Source organism: Drosophila bipectinata, unplaced genomic scaffold, assembly GCF_030179905.1.
Source record: "Drosophila bipectinata strain 14024-0381.07 unplaced genomic scaffold, DbipHiC1v2 scaffold_180, whole genome shotgun sequence".
In the NCBI taxonomy this organism is placed as follows: Eukaryota; Metazoa; Arthropoda; class Insecta; order Diptera; family Drosophilidae; genus Drosophila; species Drosophila bipectinata.
This window is the reverse complement of record NW_027222822.1, coordinates 70001-92500: the sequence shown is the minus strand read 5'-3', so window position 1 is coordinate 92500 and position 22500 is coordinate 70001. Positions and strand designations below refer to the sequence as shown.

At 32.1% G+C, this 22500-nt stretch overlaps 4 non-coding genes across 4 annotated transcripts in view; all 4 read right to left on the bottom strand.

Moving 5' to 3' along the window:
• Nucleotides 1-4698: 4698 nt before the first annotated feature.
• LOC138927188 (large subunit ribosomal RNA) lies at nucleotides 4699-8648 on the bottom strand. The gene has a single exon (XR_011443719.1). It is a non-coding gene; the product is annotated as a large subunit ribosomal RNA (ribosomal RNA).
• A 318-nt stretch (nucleotides 8649-8966) lies between these two features.
• Nucleotides 8967-9145, bottom strand: LOC138927165 (5.8S ribosomal RNA). Its single transcript, XR_011443696.1, has one exon. It is a non-coding gene; the product is annotated as a 5.8S ribosomal RNA (ribosomal RNA).
• A 707-nt stretch (nucleotides 9146-9852) lies between these two features.
• Nucleotides 9853-11847, bottom strand: LOC138927173 (small subunit ribosomal RNA). Its single transcript, XR_011443704.1, has one exon. It is a non-coding gene; the product is annotated as a small subunit ribosomal RNA (ribosomal RNA).
• Nucleotides 11848-19211: 7364 nt separating this feature from the next.
• Nucleotides 19212-22500, bottom strand: part of LOC138927186 (large subunit ribosomal RNA) — a 3950-nt gene continuing 661 nt past the window's right edge. The window contains exon 1 of the ribosomal RNA XR_011443717.1: nucleotides 19212-22500. This exon is cut by the window's right edge and continues 661 nt beyond it. This is a non-coding gene — a ribosomal RNA (large subunit ribosomal RNA).

The window sequence follows — 22500 nt, the reverse complement described above, 5'->3', positions numbered from 1 at the left end:
TAATTAAATTATTATATTATATATTATATGGTAGGCTAACACCATCACCTACCATATATTCCATATACATATAAATATTTTCATATCCATATATATTTTTTTATATTCATATATTTTCATATATGTTATATGCATATGTATTCATAACCATATGCTTATATATTAATACTGGCGGTCTTCTGTTTAATATAATATTATTTTAATATTATATTGGCAGGCTGAACACCACCTACCCTATATACCTTTTTGAACACGGTTTCGTCAATCCGGTCATTTATTGTATGGGAAGTATGACTTTCCCACACATATTTGGATATCCATACGATTGCATATCCATATGAAAATATTTTTAATATTTTTAATATATTTTTAATATTTCCATATTTAATATAATATAATTAAATTATTATATTATATATTATATGGTAGGCTATCACCATCACCTACCATATATTTCATATACATATAAATATTTTCATATCCATATATATTTTTTTATATTCATATATTTTCATATATGTTATATGCATATGTATTCATAACCATATGCTCATATATTAATACTGGCGGTCTTCTGTTTAATATAATATTATTTTAATATTATATTGGTAGGCCGAACACCACCTACCCTATATACCTTTTTGAACACGGTTTCGTCAATCCGGTCATTTATCGTATAGGAAGTATGACTTTCCCACACATATTTGGATATCCATACGATTGCATATCCATATGAAAATATTTTTAATATTTTTAATATATTTTTAATATTTCCATATTTAATATAATATAATTAAATTATTATATTATATATTATATGGTAGGCTAACACCATCACCTACCATATATTCCATATACATATAAATATTTTCATATTCATATATATTTTTTTATATTCATATATTTTCATATATGTTATATGCATATGTATTCATAACCATATGCTCATATATTAATACTGGCGGTCTTCTGTTTAATATAATATTATTTTAATATTATATTGGTAGGCCGAACACCACCTACCCTATATACCTTTTTGAACACGGTTTCGTCAATCCGGTCATTTATTGTATGGGAAGTATGACTTTCCCACACATATTTGGATATCCATACGATTGCATATCCATATGAAAATATTTTTAATATTTTTAATATATTTTTAATATTTCCATATTTAATATAATATAATTAAATTATTATATTATATATTATATGGTAGGCTATCACCATCACCTACCATATATTTCATATACATATAAATATTTTCATATCCATATATATTTTTTTATATTCATATATTTTCATATATGTTATATGCATATGTATTCATAACCATATGCTTATATATTAATACTGGCGGTCTTCTGTTTAATATAATATTATTTTAATATTATATTGGCAGGCTGAACACCACCTACCCTATATACCTTTTTGAACACGGTTTCGTCAATCCGGTCATTTATTGTATGGGAAGTATGACTTTCCCACACATATTTGGATATCCATACGATTGCATATCCATATGAAAATATTTTTAATATTTTTAATATATTTTTAATATTTCCATATTTAATATAATATAATTAAATTATTATATTATATATTATATGGTAGGCTATCCTCATCACCTACCATATATTTCATATACATATAAATATTTTCATATCCATATATATTTTTTTATATTCATATATTTTCATATATGTTATATGCATATGTATTCATAACCATATGCTCATATATTAATACTGGCGGTCTTCTGTTTAATATAATATTATTTTAATATTATATTGGCAGGCTGAACACCACCTACCCTATATACCTTTTTGAACACGGTTTCGTCAATCCGGTCATTTATTGTATGGGAAGTATGACTTTCCCACACATATTTGGATATCCATACGATTGCATATCCATATGAAAATATTTTTAATATTTTTAATATATTTTTAATATTTCCATATTTAATATAATATAATTAAATTATTATATTATATATTATATGGTAGGCTAACACCATCACCTACCATATATTCCATATACATATAAATATTTTCATATTCATATATATTTTTTTATATATATTCATATATTTTCATATATGTTATATGCATATGTATTCATAACCATATGCTTATATATTAATACTGGCGATCTTCTGTTTAATATAATATTATTTTAATATTATATTGGTAGGCCGAACACCACCTACCCTATATACCTTTTTGAACACGGTTTCGTCAATCCGGTCATTTATCGTATAGGAAGTACGACTCTCCCACACATATTTGGATATCCATACGATTGCATATCCATATGAAAATATTTTTAATATTTTTAATATTCGTGAGTTTTTAAATAGGGACAGAAGGAATCTCTTGAATTGAATCATGCGCGTCACTAATAAGATGACGAGGCATTTGGCTACCTATGCGAAAGTAATTCAACTCCCGCCGTCTTAAGGTTTAAGACTTATAACAATATATGTTTAATATTTTTAATATCCGTGAGGTTTTAAATAGGGACAGAAGGAATCTCTTGAATTGAATCATGCGCGTCACTAATAAGATGACGAGGCATTTGGCTACCTATGCGAAAGTAATTCAACTCCCGCCGTCTTAAGGTTTAAGACTTATAACAATATATGTTTAATATTTTTAATATCCGTGAGGTTTTAAATAGGGACAGAAGGAATCTCTTGAATTGAATCATGCGCGTCACTAATAAGATGACGAGGCATTTGGCTACCTATGCGAAAGTAATTCAACTCCCGCCGTCTTAAGGTTTAAGACTTATAACAATATATGTTTAATATTTTTAATATCCGTGAGGTTTTAAATAGGGACAGAAGGAATCTCTTGAATTGAATCATGCGCGTCACTAATAAGATGACGAGGCATTTGGCTACCTATGCGAAAGTAATTCAACTCCCGCCGTCTTAAGGTTTAAGACTTATAACAATATATGTTTAATATTTTTAATATCCGTGAGGTTTTAAATAGGGACAGAAGGAATCTCTTGAATTGAATCATGCGCGTCACTAATAAGATGACGAGGCATTTGGCTACCTATGCGAAAGTAATTCAACTCCCGCCGTCTTAAGGTTTAAGACTTATAACAATATATGTTTAATATTTTTAATATCCGTGAGGTTTTAAATAGGGACAGAAGGAATCTCTTGAATTGAATCATGCGCGTCACTAATAAGATGACAAGGCATTTGGCTACCTATGCGAAAGTAATTCAACTCCCGCCGTCTTAAGGTTTAAGACTTATAACAATATATGTTTAATATTTTTAATATCCGTGAGGTTTTAAATAGGGACAGAAGGAATCTCTTGAATTGAATCATGCGCGTCACTAATAAGATGACGAGGCATTTGGCTACCTATGCGAAAGTAATTCAACTCCCGCCGTCTTAAGGTTTAAGACTTATAACAATATATGTTTAATATTTTTAATATCCGTGAGGTTTTAAATAGGGACAGAAGGAATCTCTTGAATTGAATCATGCGCGTCACTAATAAGATGACGAGGCATTTGGCTACCTATGCGAAAGTAATTCAACTCCCGCCGTCTTAAGGTTTAAGACTTATAACAATATATGTTTAATATTTTTAATATCCGTGAGGTTTTAAATAGGGACAGTAGGAATCTCTTGAATTGAATCATGCGCGTCACTAATAAGATGACAAGGCATTTGGCTACCTATGCGAAAGTAATTCAACTCCCGCCGTCTTAAGGTTTAAGACTTATAACAATATATGTTTAATATTTTTAATATCCGTGAGGTTTTAAATAGGGACAGAAGGAATCTCTTGAATTGAATCATGCGCGTCACTAATAAGATGACGAGGCATTTGGCTACCTATGCGAAAGTAATTCAACTCCCGCCGTCTTAAGGTTTAAGACTTATAACAATATAAATGAAAAATATTATTTTCATTTTTCACGTCACTAATAAGATGACGAGGCATTTGGCTACCTAAACGAAAGTAATTCATCTTCCGCCGTTATAAGGTTTAAGACTTATAACAATATAAATGAAAAATATTATTTTCATTTTTCACGTCACTAATAAGATGACGAGGCATTTGGCTACCTAAACGAAAGTAATTCATCTTCCGCCGTTATAAGGTTTAAGACTTATAACAATATAAATGAAAAATATTATTTTCATTTTTCACGTCACTAATAAGATGACGAGGCATTTGGCTACCTAAACGAAAGTAATTCATCTTCCGCCGTTATAAGGTTTAAGACTTATAACAATATAAATGAAAAATATTATTTTCATTTTTCACGTCACTAATAAGATGACGAGGCATTTGGCTACCTAAACGAAAGTAATTCATCTTCCGCCGTTATAAGGTTTAAGACTTATAACAATATAAATGAAAAATATTATTTTCATTTTTCACGTCACTAATAAGATGACGAGGCATTTGGCTACCTAAACGAAAGTAATTCAACTCCCGCCGTCTTAAGGTTTAAGACTTATAACAATATAAATGAAAAATATTATTTTCATTTTTCACGTCACTAATAAGATGACGAAACAGTTAGTAGGCCACAATTAGTAGGGAAACGTGGACAACCCGTGATAAATCCTTATATGCTTTCTTAGATATAGCATATAAAGATTTTTTATACTAAATATACATATTTACACATGCATATTTACATTTTTTTTATATTTCGAATCATCAAGCAAAGGATAAGCTTCAGTGGATCGCAGTATGGCAGCTGCTCAACCACTTACAACACCTTGCCCGTTACAAAAGTCGTTTACAATTGATTCTAGGCTTTGTCATTGTATTAAATAATGTTTTCATATGTAACTAGCATGGCATCAGGTGATCAAAGATCCTCCCAATTTACTATGTTACAAATTACATTGGCATCACATCCATTGTCGTTTAAAATATAAATAATAAACTTTAAATGGTTTAGAAGCCATACAATGCAAATTGCCCCTTATTTATCATTGCAGTCCAGCACGGATACGACCTTAGAGGCGTTCAGGCATAATCCAACGGACGTAGCGTCATACCACTGTTCGCTCGAACAAGTATTGTGCCATTGGTCCGTACCTGCGGTTCCTCTCGTACTACGCAGGAATGCTGTCGCAACAACGTTTTGTCATTAGTAGGGTAAAACTAACCTGTCTCACGACGGTCTAAACCCAGCTCACGTTCCCTTGCATGGGTGAACAATCCAACGCTTGGTGAATTTTGCTTCACAATGATAGGAAGAGCCGACATCGAAGGATCAAAAAGCGACGTCGCTATGAACGCTTGGCCGCCACAAGCCAGTTATCCCTATGGTAACTTTTCTGACACCTCTTGTTAAAAACTCTTTAAACCAAAAGGATCGATAGGCCGAGCTTTTGCTGTCCCTGTGTGTACTGAACACCGAGATCAAGTCAGCATTTGCCCTTTTGCTCTATGTGTGGTTTCTGTCCGCACTGAGCTGGCCTTGGGACACCTCCGTTATTATTTGAGAGATGTACCGCCCCAGTCAAACTCCCTACCTGGCAATGTCCTTGAATTGGATCATACCTGAGTAATTGGAGTTATACCAAATTTTCAAATCGATAATACATGAATGCATCTCTCATTAAAGAATTTGTTTGCGATTATATAACAAACTCGTGATACTTTGATCAAGAAGCTTGCATCAAAACCCAATACCATAAGATATAATAAATATATCCGTATAATGGCTAGGAAATGATACACGTTCCATTTAATCAAGTAAGTAAGGAAACAATAAGAGTAGTGGTATTTCATTGTCGATACCAAACCGAAGTCTAATATCTCCCACTTATTCTACACCTCTTATGTCTCCTTACACTGCCAGATTAGAGTCAAGCTCAAAAGGGTCTTCTTTCCCCGCTAATTATTCCAAGCCCGTTCCCTTGGCTGTGGTTTCGCTAGATAGTAGATAGGGACAGAAGGAATCTCGTTAATCCATTCATGCGCGTCACTAATTAGATGACGAGGCATTTGGCTACCTTAAGAGAGTCATAGTTACTCCCGCCGTTGACCCGCGCTTACTTGAATTTCTTCACTTTGACATTCAGAGCACTGGGCAGAAATCACATTGTGTCAACACCCGCTAGGGCCATCACAATGCTTTGTTTTAATTAGACAGTCGGATTCCCCAAGTCCGTGCCAGTTCTGAATTGATTGTTAATTGATAATCGTTATAATTAATAAGAACTAATTGGTTTGACCCAACTAGTATTCTTAAAAATTTTAGCAAGAAAGTTCCACAATTGGATACGTAACTAAACTATCCGGGGAACAAGTTACAACCATAAATGATTATAACTCTATTTACCCAGAACGAGCACATAAACCATATTATTGTTTCCCAATCAAGCCCGACTATCTCAATCTTCAGAGCCAATCCTTATCCCGAAGTTACGGATCTAATTTGCCGACTTCCCTTACCTACATTATTCTATCGACTAGAGACTCTTCACCTTGGAGACCAGCTGCGGATATTGGTACGGCCTGTTGAGAAGTTTGCGTATCCCCACCATAAATTTTCAAGGTCCGAGGAGAAAATATCGACACAACAGTATATGTCATGCTCTTCTAGCCCATCTACCATATCTCTCTGCGAAAGACTTCCATGGTAGTACGACTATAAAACAGAAAAGAAAACTCTTCCGATATCTCTCGACGGCTTCTTTATGGTCGTTCCTGTTGCCAGGATGAGCACGAGGCCCATATTTAATAACAAACGGATACTCAACAGGTTACGGAATTGGAACCGTATTCCCTTTCGTTCAAAATTATTCAAGTATATAATTTTCACAATAATTGTAATATTTATTTTTACTTGAAAATTTTCGGCTTTCGCCTTGAACTTAGGACCGACTAACTCGTGATCAACCACTGTTCACACGAAACCCTTCTCCACTTCAGTCCTCCAAGGTCTCATTCGATTATTTGCTACTACCACCAAGATCTGTACCAATAGCAGCTCCATGCAGGCTTACGCCAAACACTTCTACGCATACCATTGTACCTTCCTACTCACTAAAGTTTCAAAATTTATATTACAAGTAATATAAATCATCTACTTTAGCGGTAATGTATAGGTATACAACTTAAGCGCCATCCATTTTAAGGGCTAGTTGCTTCGGCAGGTGAGTTGTTACACACTCCTTAGCGGATTTCGACTTCCATGATCACCGTCCTGCTGTTTTAAGCAACCAACGCCTTTCATGGTTTCTGCATGAGTTGTTAATTTGGGCACCGTAACATTACGTTTGGTTCATCCCACAGCGCCAGTTCTGCTTACCAAAAGTGGCCCACTGGGCACATTATATCATAACCTTAAACTTCATATCAAGAAAGTTAAGGTTCTTACCCATTTAAAGTTTGAGAATAGGTTAAGATCGTTTCGACCCTAAGGCCTCTAATCATTCGCTTTACCAGATAAGATTATTTTATATAACATTAAAATGCACCAGCTATCCTGAGGGAAACTTCGGAAGGAACCAGCTACTAGATGGTTCGATTGGTCTTTCGCCCCTATACTCAATTCTGACAATCGATTTGCACGTCAGAACTGTTTCGGTCTTCCATCAGGGTTTCCCCTGACTTCAACCTGATCAAGTATAGTTCACCATCTTTCGGGTCACAGCATATCTGCTCAAGGTACGTTCCAGTTAGAGGTATAAATAATATAAATATTATTATACATAACTATATAGAACGCCCCGGGATTGTGTTAATTAACTATAAAATAGTTAAAAAACTAATCCCATTAATAGTCAAGTTAATTACGCTATTAGGTTTATATCCCAATAACTTGCACATATGTTAGACTCCTTGGTCCGTGTTTCAAGACGGGTCCCGAAGGTATCCTGAATCTTTCGCATTGTTAATCATACAAGTGCATATAATAAACACAAAAATCAATGATAATTATGCCATTATATAATTCCGAAAAATTAACGCACTGTATTCTTATTAATCTATCAACACTTTATCAAATTAATGACATTTATCCTATGTTAAAATGCAAGCATAATAATTTGAATAAACTATAAGTCATATTTTATGATAAATTATATATGTTAATAGATTACAATGTCCTTATATGGAAAAAATGCACACTATTTCTATAATATTATTTAAATATTATAACTTTAATGATGAATTTTCCATAATGGATATTCAGGTTCATCGGGCTTAACCTCTAAGCAGTTTCACGTACTATTTAACTCTCTATTCAGAGTTCTTTTCAACTTTCCCTCACGGTACTTGTTTACTATCGGTCTCATGGTTATATTTAGTTTTAGATGGAGTTTACCACCCACTTAGTGCTGCACTATCAAGCAACACGACTCTTTGGAAACATCATCTAGTAATCATTAACGTTATACGGGCCTGGCACCCTCTATGGGTAAATGGCCTCATTTAAGAAGGACTTAAATCGTTAATTTCTCATACTAGAATATTGACGCTCCATACACTGCATCTCACATTTGCCATATAGACAAAGTGACTTAGTGCTGAACTGATTTCTTTTCGCTCGCCGCTACTAAGAAAATCCTTGTTAGTTTCTTTTCCTCCCCTAATTAATATGCTTAAATTCAGGGGGTAGTCCCATATGAGTTGAGGTTGTATAAAGCAATGTATATATATATAAACAATATATCTCTATGAAGAACAATATATTTGATATATTTTCAATTTTCGCATCTTTAAATAAGAGACAATTCTAGTTAAAAAAAATTTAATTTTTTTTATGCTAGACATTTCTCAGTATTATTTGAATTGAAAAAAGAAAGAATTGTATATCTTCATTTTTTCTTTTATAAATATTTGAGATAATTGCTTTTATATTTAATATTATGAATATATAAATATATCCAATAATATACCATATGCATATCATTATAAAAATATATAATAATAAGCAACTTTATTAGCATAGTCTTACAACCCTCAACCATATGTAGTCCAAGCAGCACTATAAAATTAATTAAAGTACATAACAGCATGGACTGCGATATGCGTTCAAAATGTCGATGTTCATGTGTCCTGCAGTTCACACGATGACGCACAGTTTGCTGCGTTCTTCATCGACCCATGAGCCGAGTGATCCACCGCTTAGAGTTTTATAAATATATATAAATATACAATTCGTCAATTATGTTTTTATTGAAAGAAATTAAAAATACACCATTTAACTGGCATATATCAATTCCTTCAATAAAGTTATTTTTATACCTAAAATAATTGTTGCGAAATGTCTTAGTTTTATATAATCAATATAAATATAATTTATATTGTTTTAATATTATATAAAGCATTAACCTGTATATCAGGTACAACAATGTATATTTTAGGTGTTGCATTTATCAATGTATGCGCATAATTTAATATGAACAATACATCACGCAACGCATGTATATTAATTAAATATACACGCAATTTATATTCAATATATTCGTCTATATTTAAACATATAAAATATGTTTAATTTTTTGATATACCTAAAATAATTGTTGCGAAATGTCTTAGTTTTATATAATCAATATAAATATAATTTATATTGTTTTAATATTATATAAAGCATTAACCTGTATATCAGGTACAACAATGTATATTTTAGGTGTTGCATTTATCAATGTATGCGCATAATTTAATATGAACAATACATCACGCAACGCATGTATATTAATTCAATATACACGCAATTTATATTGAAGACAACAAATGGTCTATATATTCAATATAATATATATGTCTTTTATTTTTGGGTAATTTTTATTTATATATTTATATATAATAAATATTTTAATAACGGATAAGATTCATTCAATAATGATCCTTCCGCAGGTTCACCTACGGAAACCTTGTTACGACTTTTACTTCCTCTAAATAATCAAGTTCGGTCAACTTCTGCGAAACAACCGTAACACACAAGGCGTCACAGTGATCACGTCCGGAGACCTCACTAAATAATTCAATCGGTAGTAGCGACGGGCGGTGTGCACAAAGGGCAGGGACGTAATCAATGCGAGTTAATGACTCACACTTACTAGGAATTCCAAGTTCATGTGAACAGTTTCAGTTCACAATCCCAAGCATGAAAGTGGTTCAGCGGTTTACCCGGACCTCTCGGTCTAGGAAATACACGTTGATACTTTCATTGTAGCGCGCGTGCAGCCCAGGACATCTAAGGGCATCACAGACCTGTTATTGCTCAATCTCATTATTGCTAGACGCAATTTGTCCATTTAAGAAGCTAGTATCCTTATAATGGGACAAACCAACAGGTACGGCTCCACTTATATAAACACATTCAAACACAATAAACATTTTACTGCTACCATGAATGAAGGCTATATAAGCTTCAACACCATAATCCTGAAGATATCTATTTAATATATTTGAGTCTCGTTCGTTATCGGAATTAACCAGACAAATCACTCCACGAACTAAGAACGGCCATGCACCACCACCCATAGATTCGAGAAAGAGCTATCAATCTGTCTTACACACTTATGTTCGGACCTGGTAAGTTTTCCCGTGTTGAGTCAAATTAAGCCGCAGGCTCCACTCCTGGTGGTGCCCTTCCGTCAATTCCTTTAAGTTTCAGCTTTGCAACCATACTTCCCCCGGAGCCCAAAAGCTTTGGTTTCCCGGGAAGCGACTGAGAGAGCCATAAAAGTAGCTACACCCAATTGCTAGCTGGCATCGTTTATGGTTAGAACTAGGGCGGTATCTGATCGCCTTCGAACCTCTAACTTTCGTTCTTGATTAATGAAAACATCTTTGGCAAATGCTTTCGCTTAAGTTAGTCTTACGACGGTCCAAGAATTTCACCTCTCGCGTCGTAATACTAATGCCCCCAAACTGCTTCTATTAATCATTACCTCTTGATCTGAAAACCAATGAAAGCAGAACAGAGGTCTTATTTCATTATCCCATGCACAGAATATTCAGGCATTTGAAGCCTGCTTTAAGCACTCTAATTTGTTCAAAGTAATTGTACCGGCCCACAATAACACTCGTTTAAGAGCACTAATGCAGGTTTTTAAATAGGAGGAACATATGAAAAAATACAAGTATTTAAACATATATAAGAACTCCACCGGTAATACGCTTACATACATAAAGGTATAGTACTAACTACAATTGTATGTTGTACTACCCGTATGAAGCACAAGTTCAACTACGAACGTTTTAACCGCAACAACTTTAATATACGCTATTGGAGCTGGAATTACCGCGGCTGCTGGCACCAGACTTGCCCTCCAATTGGTCCTTGTTAAAGGATTTAAAGTGTACTCATTCCAATTACAGGGCCTCGGATATGAGTCCTGTATTGTTATTTTTCGTCACTACCTCCCCGAGCTGGGAGTGGGTAATTTACGCGCCTGCTGCCTTCCTTAGATGTGGTAGCCGTTTCTCAGGCTCCCTCTCCGGAATCGAACCCTGATTCCCCGTTACCCGTTGCAACCATGGTAGTCCTAGATACTACCATCAAAAGTTGATAGGGCAGACATTTGAAAGATCTGTCGTCGGTACAAGACCATACGATCTGCATGTTATCTAGAGTTCAACCAATATAACGATCTTGCGATCGCTTGGTTTTAGCCTAATAAAAGCACATGTCCCATAAGGTTCATGTTTTAATTGCATGTATTAGCTCTAGAATTACCACAGTTATCCAAGTAACTGTTAACGATCTAAGGAACCATAACTGATATAATGAGCCTTTTGCGGTTTCACTTTTAATGCGTGTGTACTTAGACATGCATGGCTTAATCTTTGAGACAAGCATATAACTACTGGCAGGATCAACCAGAATAATGTTTATATCTTTGATATATTTCATTTTCATATTGATATATAGAAAATAAATATTGCAAATATTTGTATAAATTAAAATATTAACGAATTTGGCCAATTATTATATGGCATTCAATATTCGTTCATTTATTAAAATATATATACATATATATATATATATATATATTTATAATATATCCCTCGGGTGCCCAACGCATACACCTCAGGGTATATTTTTTTCATGGCTTTTTCTTAAACCCTCGTTTGTGTTAGGGTATTTATATGAGCGGGCGGTCTTTTTATTTATATAAGCCTTCTTTAATATTTTTTTTAATAAAATACAATATTATGCATATATTTAATTCTAAAATATCTTTATATTTTCACATACAACAATTTGTATATATTCACATATATATATTTGCTTAATTTTATAATAAAATTATCGCATATGTATTTTGATAATAAATTTAAAATTTATTTTCTTTGTATATAAAAGTCTAGTTTTATATGATATAAAACTAAGCACTTTTTAATTTTCATATATTTATATATTTTCATATATATAGTTTATTCATATTTATTTATACAATAATAATAATAATAATATTACTACTATTATCATATACGTATATGAAATTAAATTTAATTCCATATACTTACTAGGATATAATAAAAAGAAATTTTTATTTGCCTAGAACCAGAAATTAACGATAATAATTGGAAACTTGTCAAATTATAATTTATAATAAGACGTAGACGCTTCAACGATATTATCTAGGTATACAATATAGTGTATATATAATATATAATATAGTATGTTATATTATATAGATAGGCTTACACCACCTACCATATATACCTTTTTGACCACACTTTCGTCAAGCTGGGTATTTATTTGCCTTCTTTCCCTCACCTAAAAATACTCATCGGTATTTTAGTATATTCATATAATATAAATAATATACTATATTGGTAGGACGACACCACCTACCCTATATACCTTTTTGAACACACTTTCGTCAAGCTGGGTATTTATTTGCCTTTTTACCCTCACCTAAATATACTCATCGGTATATTTCAGTATATTTTAGTATATCCATATGAATATGTATATCCATATCCATATCCATATGAAAATAATTTAATATTTCCATATTTATTATAATATAATAAATATTATTATATTATATATTATATGGTAGGCTATCCCCATCACCTACCATATATTTCATATACATATAAATATTTTCATATCCATATATATTTTTTTATATTCATATATTTTCATATATGTTATATGCATATGTATTCATAACCATATGCTCATATATTAATACTGGCGGTCTTCTGTTTAATATAATATTATTTTAATATTATATTGGTAGGCCGAACACCACCTACCCTATATACCTTTTTGAACACGGTTTCGTCAATCCGGTCATTTATTGTATGGGAAGTATGACTTTCCCACACATATTTGGATATCCATACGATTGCATATCCATATGAAAATATTTTTAATATTTTTAATATATTTTTAATATTTCCATATTTAATATAATATAATTAAATTATTATATTATATATTATATGGTAGGCTATCACCATCACCTACCATAAATTTCATATACATATAAATATTTTCATATCCATATATATTTTTTTATATTCATATATTTTCATATATGTTATATGCATATGTATTCATAACCATATGCTCATATATTAATACTGGCGGTCTTCTGTTTAATATAATATTATTTTAATATTATATTGGTAGGCCGAACACCACCTACCCTATATACCTTTTTGAACACGATTTCGTCAATCCGGTCATTTATTGTATGGGAAGTATGACTTTCCCACACATATTTGGATATCCATACGATTGCATATCCATATGAAAATATTTTTAATATTTTTAATATATTTTTAATATTTCCATATTTAATATAATATAATTAAATTATTATATTATATATTATATGGTAGGCTATCACCATCACCTACCATATATTTCATATAAATATAAATATTTTCATATCCATATATATTTTTTTATATTCATATATTTTCATATATGTTATATGCATATGTATTCATAACCATATGCTTATATATTAATACTGGCGGTCTTCTGTTTAATATAATATTATTTTAATATTATATTGGCAGGCTGAACACCACCTACCCTATATACCTTTTTGAACACGGTTTCGTCAATCCGGTCATTTATTGTATGGGAAGTATGACTTTCCCACACATATTTGGATATCCATACGATTGCATATCCATATGAAAATATTTTTAATATTTTTAATATATTTTTAATATTTCCATATTTAATATAATATAATTAAATTATTATATTATGTTATATGCATATGTATTCATAACCATATGCTCATATATTAATACTGGCGGTCTTCTGTTTAATATAATATTATTTTAATATTATATTGGTAGGCCGAACACCACCTACCCTATATACCTTTTTGAACACGGTTTCGTCAATCCGGTCATTTATTGTATGGGAAGTATGACTTTCCCACACATATTTGGATATCCATACGATTGCATATCCATATGAAAATATTTTTAATATTTTTAATATATTTTTAATATTTCCATATTTAATATAATATAATTAAATTATTATATTATATATTATATGGTAGGCTAACACCATCACCTACCATATATTTCATATACATATAAATATTTTCATATCCATATATATTTTTTTATATTCATATATGTTATATGCATATGTATTCATAACCATATGCTCATATATTAATACTGGCGGTCTTCTGTTTAATATAATATTATTTTAATATTATATTGGTAGGCCGAACACCACCTACCCTATATACCTTTTTGAACACGGTTTCGTCAATCCGGTCATTTATTGTATGGGAAGTATGACTTTCCCACACATATTTGGATATCCATACGATTGCATATCCATATGAAAATATTTTTAATATTTTTAATATATTTTTAATATTTCCATATTTATTATAATATAATAAATATTATTATATTATATATTATATGGTAGGCTATCCCCATCACCTACCATATATTTCATATACATATAAATATTTTCATATCCATATATATTTTTTTATATTCATATATTTTCATATATGTTATATGCATATGTATTCATAACCATATGCTCATATATTAATACTGGCGGTCTTCTGTTTAATATAATATTATTTTAATATTATATTGGTAGGCCGAACACCACCTACCCTATATACCTTTTTGAACACGGTTTCGTCAATCCGGTCATTTATTGTATGGAGAGTATGACTTTCCCACACATATTTGGATATCCATACGATTGCATATCCATATGAAAATATTTTTAATATTTTTAATATATTTTTAATATTTCCATATTTATTATAATATAATAAATATTATTATATTATATATTATATGGTAGGCTATCCCCATCACCTACCATATATTTCATATACATATAAATATTTTCATATCCATATATATTTTTTTATATTCATATATTTTCATATATGTTATATGCATATGTATTCATAACCATATGCTCATATATTAATACTGGCGGTCTTCTGTTTAATATAATATTATTTTAATATTATATTGGTAGGCCGAACACCACCTACCCTATATACCTTTTTGAACACGGTTTCGTCAATCCGGTCATTTATTGTATGGGAAGTATGACTTTCCCACACATATTTGGATATCCATACGATTGCATATCCATATGAAAATATTTTTAATATTTTTAATATATTTTTAATATTTCCATATTTAATATAATATAATTAAATTATTATATTATATATTATATGGTAGGCTATCCCCATCACCTACCATATATTTCATATACATATAAATATTTTCATATCCATATATATTTTTTTATATTCATATATTTTCATATATGTTATATGCATATGTATTCATAACCATATGCTCATATATTAATACTGGCGGTCTTCTGTTTAATATAATATTATTTTAATATTATATTGGTAGGCCGAACACCACCTACCCTATATACCTTTTTGAACACGGTTTCGTCAATCCGGTCATTTATTGTATGGGAAGTATGACTTTCCCACACATATTTGGATATCCATACGATTGCATATCCATATGAAAATATTTTTAATATTTTTAATATATTTTTAATATTTCCATATTTAATATAATATAATTAAATTATTATATTATATATTATATGGTAGGCTATCACCATCACCTACCATATATTTCATATAAATATAAATATTTTCATATCCATATATATTTTTTTATATTCATATATTTTCATATATGTTATATGCATATGTATTCATAACCATATGCTTATATATTAATACTGGCGGTCTTCTGTTTAATATAATATTATTTTAATATTATATTGGCAGGCTGAACACCACCTACCCTATATACCTTTTTGAACACGGTTTCGTCAATCCGGTCATTTATTGTATGGGAAGTATGACTTTCCCACACATATTTGGATATCCATACGATTGCATATCCATATGAAAATATTTTTAATATTTTTAATATATTTTTAATATTTCCATATTTAATATAATATAATTAAATTATTATATTATGTTATATGCATATGTATTCATAACCATATGCTCATATATTAATACTGGCGGTCTTCTGTTTAATATAATATTATTTTAATATTATATTGGTAGGCCGAACACCACCTACCCTATATACCTTTTTGAACACGGTTTCGTCAATCCGGTCATTTATTGTATGGGAAGTATGACTTTCCCACACATATTTGGATATCCATACGATTGCATATCCATATGAAAATATTTTTAATATTTTTAATATATTTTTAATATTTCCATATTTAATATAATATAATTAAATTATTATATTATATATTATATGGTAGGCTATCACCATCACCTACCATATATTTCATATACATATAAATATTTTCATATCCATATATATTTTTTTATATTCATATATTTTCATATATGTTATATGCATATGTATTCATAACCATATGCTTATATATTAATACTGGCGGTCTTCTGTTTAATATAATATTATTTTAATATTATATTGGCAGGCTGAACACCACCTACCCTATATACCTTTTTGAACACGGTTTCGTCAATCCGGTCATTTATTGTATGGGAAGTATGACTTTCCCACACATATTTGGATATCCATACGATTGCATATCCATATGAAAATATTTTTAATATTTTTAATATATTTTTAATATTTCCATATTTAATATAATATAATTAAATTATTATATTATATATTATATGGTAGGCTAACACCATCACCTACCATATATTCCATATACATATAAATATTTTCATATTCATATATATTTTTTTATATATATTCATATATTTTCATATATGTTATATGCATATGTATTCATAACCATATGCTTATATATTAATACTGGCGATCTTCTGTTTAATATAATATTATTTTAATATTATATTGGTAGGCCGAACACCACCTACCCTATATACCTTTTTGAACACGGTTTCGTCAATCCGGTCATTTATCGTATAGGAAGTACGACTTTCCCACACATATTTGGATATCCATACGGTTGCATATCCATATGAAAATATTTTTAATATTTTTAATATTCGTGAGTTTTTAAATAGGGACAGAAGGAATCTCTTGAATTGAATCATGCGCGTCACTAATAAGATGACGAGGCATTTGGCTACCTATGCGAAAGTAATTCAACTCCCGCCGTCTTAAGGTTTAAGACTTATAACAATATATGTTTAATATTTTTAATATCCGTGAGGTTTTAAATAGGGACAGAAGGAATCTCTTGAATTGAATCATGCGCGTCACTAATAAGATGACGAGGCATTTGGCTACCTATGCGAAAGTAATTCAACTCCCGCCGTCTTAAGGTTTAAGACTTATAACAATATATGTTTAATATTTTTAATATCCGTGAGGTTTTAAATAGGGACAGAAGGAATCTCTTGAATTGAATCATGCGCGTCACTAATAAGATGACGAGGCATTTGGCTACCTATGCGAAAGTAATTCAACTCCCGCCGTCTTAAGGTTTAAGACTTATAACAATATATGTTTAATATTTTTAATATCCGTGAGGTTTTAAATAGGGACAGAAGGAATCTCTTGAATTGAATCATGCGCGTCACTAATAAGATGACGAGGCATTTGGCTACCTATGCGAAAGTAATTCAACTCCCGCCGTCTTAAGGTTTAAGACTTATAACAATATATGTTTAATATTTTTAATATCCGTGAGGTTTTAAATAGGGACAGAAGGAATCTCTTGAATTGAATCATGCGCGTCACTAATAAGATGACAAGGCATTTGGCTACCTATGCGAAAGTAATTCAACTCCCGCCGTCTTAAGGTTTAAGACTTATAACAATATATGTTTAATATTTTTAATATCCGTGAGGTTTTAAATAGGGACAGAAGGAATCTCTTGAATTGAATCATGCGCGTCACTAATAAGATGACGAGGCATTTGGCTACCTATGCGAAAGTAATTCAACTCCCGCCGTCTTAAGGTTTAAGACTTATAACAATATAAATGAAAAATATTATTTTCATTTTTCACGTCACTAATAAGATGACGAGGCATTTGGCTACCTAAACGAAAGTAATTCATCTTCCGCCGTTATAAGGTTTAAGACTTATAACAATATAAATGAAAAATATTATTTTCATTTTTCACGTCACTAATAAGATGACGAGGCATTTGGCTACCTAAACGAAAGTAATTCATCTTCCGCCGTTATAAGGTTTAAGACTTATAACAATATAAATGAAAAATATTATTTTCATTTTTCACGTCACTAATAAGATGACGAGGCATTTGGCTACCTAAACGAAAGTAATTCATCTTCCGCCGTTATAAGGTTTAAGACTTATAACAATATAAATGAAAAATATTATTTTCATTTTTCACGTCACTAATAAGATGACGAGGCATTTGGCTACCTAAACGAAAGTAATTCATCTTCCGCCGTTATAAGGTTTAAGACTTATAACAATATAAATGAAAAATATTATTTTCATTTTTCACGTCACTAATAAGATGACGAGGCATTTGGCTACCTAAACGAAAGTAATTCAACTCCCGCCGTCTTAAGGTTTAAGACTTATAACAATATAAATGAAAAATATTATTTTCATTTTTCACGTCACTAATAAGATGACGAAACAGTTAGTAGGCCACAATTAGTAGGGAAACGTGGACAACCCGTGATAAATCCTTATATGCTTTCTTAGATATAGCATATAAAGATTTTTTATACTAAATATACATATTTACACATGCATATTTACATTTTTTTTATATTTCGAATCATCAAGCAAAGGATAAGCTTCAGTGGATCGCAGTATGGCAGCTGCTCAACCACTTACAACACCTTGCCCGTTACAAAAGTCGTTTACAATTGATTCTAGGCTTTGTCATTGTATTAAATAATGTTTTCATATGTAACTAGCATGGCATCAGGTGATCAAAGATCCTCCCAATTTACTATGTTACAAATTACATTGGCATCACATCCATTGTCGTTTAAAATATAAATAATAAACTTTAAATGGTTTAGAAGCCATACAATGCAAATTGCCCCTTATTTATCATTGCAGTCCAGCACGGATACGACCTTAGAGGCGTTCAGGCATAATCCAACGGACGTAGCGTCATACCACTGTTCGCTCGAACAAGTATTGTGCCATTGGTCCGTACCTGCGGTTCCTCTCGTACTACGCAGGAATGCTGTCGCAACAACGTTTTGTCATTAGTAGGGTAAAACTAACCTGTCTCACGACGGTCTAAACCCAGCTCACGTTCCCTTGCATGGGTGAACAATCCAACGCTTGGTGAATTTTGCTTCACAATGATAGGAAGAGCCGACATCGAAGGATCAAAAAGCGACGTCGCTATGAACGCTTGGCCGCCACAAGCCAGTTATCCCTATGGTAACTTTTCTGACACCTCTTGTTAAAAACTCTTTAAACCAAAAGGATCGATAGGCCGAGCTTTTGCTGTCCCTGTGTGTACTGAACACCGAGATCAAGTCAGCATTTGCCCTTTTGCTCTATGTGTGGTTTCTGTCCGCACTGAGCTGGCCTTGGGACACCTCCGTTATTATTTGAGAGATGTACCGCCCCAGTCAAACTCCCTACCTGGCAATGTCCTTGAATTGGATCATACCTGAGTAATTGGAGTTATACCAAATTTTCAAATCGATAATACATGAATGCATCTCTCATTAAAGAATTTGTTTGCGATTATATAACAAACTCGTGATACTTTGATCAAGAAGCTTGCATCAAAACCCAATACCATAAGATATAATAAATATATCCGTATAATGGCTAGGAAATGATACACGTTCCATTTAATCAAGTAAGTAAGGAAACAATAAGAGTAGTGGTATTTCATTGTCGATACCAAACCGAAGTCTAATATCTCCCACTTATTCTACACCTCTTATGTCTCCTTACACTGCCAGATTAGAGTCAAGCTCAAAAGGGTCTTCTTTCCCCGCTAATTATTCCAAGCCCGTTCCCTTGGCTGTGGTTTCGCTAGATAGTAGATAGGGACAGAAGGAATCTCGTTAATCCATTCATGCGCGTCACTAATTAGATGACGAGGCATTTGGCTACCTTAAGAGAGTCATAGTTACTCCCGCCGTTGACCCGCGCTTACTTGAATTTCTTCACTTTGACATTCAGAGCACTGGGCAGAAATCACATTGTGTCAACACCCGCTAGGGCCATCACAATGCTTTGTTTTAATTAGACAGTCGGATTCCCCAAGTCCGTGCCAGTTCTGAATTGATTGTTAATTGATAATCGTTATAATTAATAAGAACTAATTGGTTTGACCCAACTAGTATTCTTAAAAATTTTAGCAAGAAAGTTCCACAATTGGATACGTAACTAAACTATCCGGGGAACAAGTTACAACCATAAATGATTATAACTCTATTTACCCAGAACGAGCACATAAACCATATTATTGTTTCCCAATCAAGCCCGACTATCTCAATCTTCAGAGCCAATCCTTATCCCGAAGTTACGGATCTAATTTGCCGACTTCCCTTACCTACATTATTCTATCGACTAGAGACTCTTCACCTTGGAGACCAGCTGCGGATATTGGTACGGCCTGTTGAGAAGTTTGCGTATCCCCACCATAAATTTTCAAGGTCCGAGGAGAAAATATCGACACAACAGTATATGTCATGCTCTTCTAGCCCATCTACCATATCTCTCTGCGAAAGACTTCCATGGTAGTACGACTATAAAACAGAAAAGAAAACTCTTCCGATATCTCTCGACGGCTTCTTTATGGTCGTTCCTGTTGCCAGGATGAGCACGAGGCCCATATTTAATAACAAACGGATACTCAACAGGTTACGGAATTGGAACCGTATTCCCTTTCGTTCAAAATTATTCAAGTATATAATTTTCACAATAATTGTAATATTTATTTTTACTTGAAAATTTTCGGCTTTCGCCTTGAACTTAGGACCGACTAACTCGTGATCAACCACTGTTCACACGAAACCCTTCTCCACTTCAGTCCTCCAAGGTCTCATTCGATTATTTGCTACTACCACCAAGATCTGTACCAATAGCAGCTCCATGCAGGCTTACGCCAAACACTTCTACGCATACCATTGTACCTTCCTACTCACTAAAGTTTCAAAATTTATATTACAAGTAATATAAATCATCTACTTTAGCGGTAATGTATAGGTATACAACTTAAGCGCCATCCATTTTAAGGGCTAGTTGCTTCGGCAGGTGAGTTGTTACACACTCCTTAGCGGATTTCGACTTCCATGATCACCGTCCTGCTGTTTTAAGCAACCAACGCCTTTCATGGTTTCTGCATGAGTTGTTAATTTGGGCACCGTAACATTACGTTTGGTTCATCCCACAGCGCCAGTTCTGCTTACCAAAAGTGGCCCACTGGGCACATTATATCATAACCTTAAACTTCATATCAAGAAAGTTAAGGTTCTTACCCATTTAAAGTTTGAGAATAGGTTAAGATCGTTTCGACCCTAAGGCCTCTAATCATTCGCTTTACCAGATAAGATTATTTTATATAACATTAAAATGCACCAGCTATCCTGAGGGAAACTTCGGAAGGAACCAGCTACTAGATGGTTCGATTGGTCTTTCGCCCCTATACTCAATTCTGACAATCGATTTGCACGTCAGAACTGTTTCGGTCTTCCATCAGGGTTTCCCCTGACTTCAACCTGATCAAGTATAGTTCACCATCTTTCGGGTCACAGCATATCTGCTCAAGGTACGTTCCAGTTAGAGGTATAAATAATATAAATATTATTATACATAACTATATAGAACGCCCCGGGATTGTGTTAATTAACTATAAAATAGTTAAAAAACTAATCCCATTAATAGTCAAGTTAATTACGCTATTAGGTTTATATCCCAATAACTTGCACATATGTTAGACTCCTTGGTCCGTGTTTCAAGACGGGTCCCGAAGGTATCCTGAATCTTTCGCATTGTTAATCATACAAGTGCATATAATAAACACAAAAATCAATGATAATTATGCCATTATATAATTCCGAAAAATTAACGCACTGTATT